Source organism: Epinephelus lanceolatus, chromosome 13, assembly GCF_041903045.1.
Source record: "Epinephelus lanceolatus isolate andai-2023 chromosome 13, ASM4190304v1, whole genome shotgun sequence".
Lineage (NCBI taxonomy): Eukaryota > Metazoa > Chordata > Actinopteri > Perciformes > Serranidae > Epinephelus > Epinephelus lanceolatus.
Genome location: NC_135746.1, coordinates 31,883,640 through 31,887,895, shown reverse-complemented (window position 1 = coordinate 31,887,895; position 4,256 = coordinate 31,883,640).

Sequence of the window (4,256 nt, the reverse complement as noted above, 5' to 3'; positions counted from 1 at the left end):
TCTTACCAACAACAAAGAAAAGATCTCAGCTATAAATCAATAGGTTTCAACTTACACAAATGTTTTCTAAAATTAAGTGATTTATGATCAAAGCTATGTAAGTGCCAAACAGCTCCATTATTAGGTTGGTTAGGAAATGTTATGGGGTTGGGTGGCACAATATTAAAATGCTATAGTTACAGGGAAAAAATGAAACAACCAGTACAAACAATGTGAACATTTAATTCAAACAAGAACCAGAAAATAATGAACATTAAATAGAATATCTGCCCATTTTTAAAACCAAACAACATTTCTAAGCAACTCATCAGTAGGAATGTCTAATTACTTTTACCATTGACTATTCAAAATAATATTAATTAACTAACCATATAAAATTTGTTTTTGAGTTTTCAAAAATAGTTTGAATCTCTCAAAATACAGTTACATTTACAACTATTATTTTTACAATTGGTTAGCACTTGTGCAACTCTGCTCACATTTGACCCTTTGTGATAAAGTTATTTGAGCCAGCAAGAATTATTCATCACAGACTTGCAAATCTGATATCAAACTGCAGCTGATTCCTTTGTCTATTAACCAGAATACATTTCTACTTTTCTAACAACAACTTTTTTACTTTTGATACTATGAGTCTAAAATGTCATCCTTACCAAAAAAAGGTAGTGACTTTCAGATGTTTAAACATAGTCGATGAGTGCTGGTGGAGAAAACAAATGGTGTTATGTTACACATTTTTCTGTGACCTTCAACAGATGAGAAAATAGCTGTTAGACCCGTCTCTACTTGTGTAGGTTTGTGGTGACAGTAATTTATTTTTGATGTGTTGGTTAAAGTCGTGGGTTTTACTTTTTCTTCAATATTTGGGGCTGTAAATTTAATACAATTTTCTTTACATCAATTCATATGATAAAATAAATGACAAACTTAACTTAGTTAAATGGAAATCTGTTACAGAGTAGAAGATTTGACTGAAAGTAAACATCACAAAAAAGTTTTCTGTCACAGTTTTAACAGAAACTCGTCAGAGCACAAACATGCTGTACCCACAAACAGAGAGTTAAAGTAACTCTTGATGACCAAAAGTCTAAAATGTTAAAACACCAGACTGCTCACCCAGTCATCTCCGCTCAGACTGGACCACACAGGTCAGAGCTGAATGTCTTCTCAGCTTCATGTTTAAATGCTCCCAGCAGAGGAAGACGGCGACACTGAGCTATAACAAAACACTGAAATGCCTCCAGAAATCTGTTTTCTGCCGTAAAAATAAAACCTCATGCAGAAGTTGCCTTTGGAACAAAAGCATGTGTACAGAGTACAGATGAATTACCTCCCGTCCTAGGATCCAAGCTCTATGAGCCTGTTCAGCCCTGGCATTAACATGTGTTTCAGTGATGCGAACACAAGTGGACAGCCAAGACGCATCACTGTTCACACCTGTGTCTATCGTGCATCTTCAGCTGACCACTTATGTTCAGAGTTCGTCACTGCCCTGCACACAATTACATTCACACTTTTGCTAGCTGCTCTGTAGCATGCTGGAGATATCACTGTCAGCAGAATTCAACACATCGTCCAACTCGATATAAAATGGGTAAATTGTAGAGCTTTTAGTGCACTTTCCCCAAAATAACCACCATGTCCATCACTGATGACCTTGAATCAGGCTGATTAGTGTTTATACTACAAAAGATACACGGTCATAGGCGTCCCAGACAACCTCAGCAGGTGGTTTGAGTGATTGGATCACAGTGCATCTTGGTGCTCGTTTAGACTTGTATTTAGCGCTCTTCACTTAGGATCACCCAAAATGCATGATAATACCAGGTCTAATCAGGCTCTATGACAACCCTGACTTGCTCCTGATGGCTGAGCCAACACCTTGCGTAAGAGCTCACTGCTGTCTCAGAGTGGTGTGAATGAGAAACAACACAATGGTATAATAAGTAACATTTTCTTGTTTCTTTTAGCATAAACATTGATTTTGAGTATTTGCATGTAAGAATCTTGCTTTTCCTCTAAAGTACTTCGATGACTTGTCCTCCACATGGGGGATTTGCATAAATCTGTGTTTCCAACCATTTGGCTTGTGACCGCAAATCTTACAATGTCTACCTGTGGGCCCACATGTCAGGTTACAGCTTTAATGTGAGCACGAGTTTAACCAAAAACATGCCTTTTCTTCTATTTTACAGGCCTGAAGTATCTGGCGCTTCCCGAGGGAAAAGCAAAGACGGCAGAGACGTAAGAAAAACCTCTTTTGGTTTTATCTCTTAGATTTTCTTTTGACACTTCACTTCTATCCTACAATATGGCAGAAACCACTGAGCTAATCCCTCCTATTACCAACAAGTCACTCAAGTCATGTTTTGCTCCTTGATTATAGGCGATCAAATGCTTTAGCTGTCAATCAAATGACAGCATGTGTCCCCGCCCACTGTGTCCTGTAAAGAGCGCTAATTAAAGAACAAGTGAGAACACCTGTGTATGTTTTAATGAAGAGATGACAGAGACACAAAAAGCAGTGATGTTGGACAGGTAGCTACAATAAACACCTCATAACCATAACAAAGAGAAATGAAATACCAGAGAGACTGATGTACAAAAAGATTTAAAGTGTAAGTTGGTATGACCTTCTTTATTGGACGTGTGTGTATGGTTAGCTAATTATGGTGAGAATGACATCACCACTGTTTATGTCAGTGCTGGAGTATTTTTATACTAGTATTATGTAGTATTGCTGCCTTAACTTAAGTGAAAGATGTGTAATATTTCCATTAACTTCACCACTAACACATCAGCCGACCAGAGACCAGCAGTCTTTGCCCTCTGGTGGATGGTAGGTGGTCCGTTGGCGGTGTCTTCCCTCCGTGTGACCTCTGCTGGTGCCTGTGACCCCACCGTGACTTCCCAGGGGTCACCAGGGGAAGGAAACAGATGTCACAGAGCTTCTTTATGATGATCTTCATGTACAGAGAGTCCCTCAGCTCCCGTTTAACATCGGCTGTTTGTTTTCGGAAGCTTTTCTGTTTCCGAGCCGTTAAAACATCAGCTGAGGAAAACTGGTGTGTTTGGGAGAAAAATCTAGGTTATTGAAGAAAAATGTGACTATTTACTATTTCCTCCTATGAATCGGAGGTAAAAATGTTTATGGAAAAGGAGGTAGTGGTGTAGTCTTTATCCTATGAAACTATGCAGGTGCTCTAGAAGAAAACCCAGTTGGTGTTTTAATGTTAGCCGCCATTTTTTTTGAATAAAGGCTTTTTAACTTAATTTAAGTGCATTTGTTGTGCTCCACACGAGTGCCTGAAGGTTATTTTTCTTCCCATGCAAAAAGTTTATGACGAAAACCAGAATGAAAACGCCCTTCATGTCTTGAGTATTGTTTGCAGACATTGTTACAGTATAACATATTTTCCATCCTGACATAAATGTTGCATCATATGTCGCAGCAATAGGTTCCAAGCAGTGATGGAAGAATTTCTCAGATAGGTAAAAGTACCACTGGGTAGAAATACTCTGTAACATGTAAAAGTCCTGCATTCAAAATCTAGTTAAAGTAAAAGTAAAGTAAAAGTACGAAAGTATGAGCATCAAAATGTATTTAAAGTACCAAAAGTTAAAGCGCTCATTATGCAGAATGGCCCATTTCCTAATGATATACATGGTATTATAGGATTATAATTACTGATGCGTTAACATGTTCATCATTTTAATGTTGCAGCTTGTAAAGGTGGAGCTCATTTTAATTATTTAGTATACTGCAGCCTGTTTTTTCTTGGCAGCAAGCTCAGTGTTAAAAGCTGTGTAACTCGTCTTGGATGCAGCACAGTTTACAATGGATACAGTATGAGCCCACACAATCCTGAGGCATTAATTTATCCAATACTTTTTCATTTCCTTCAACTCTTTCAGAGCACATTTACTGTTGGGAAATATTTGTCTAATTCTTTTGAGGAAACTGAGGATTTGTAGTCGTTCCCTCTGGATCTGAGAGTGTACGATGGTCCAGTAAATCTCAGGTAATCTGTATTGTATTTTAACCACTTAAAACCTCTCCTGCTCTCCTCGGACCATTAATGTATTGTCACCTTGATCTGAAGTCTGGAAAAACAATAAAAATTCCTCCCCTGCACTAAAGCAGCTCCGTGGCACTCATTAGCAGAAATAAAAGAGATTAAATGTGAGAGTGGATGTACTGTACGTCACTTTGACTCTCTGCACTACACTAACATCATGTCTGCTGAGAGAAAACT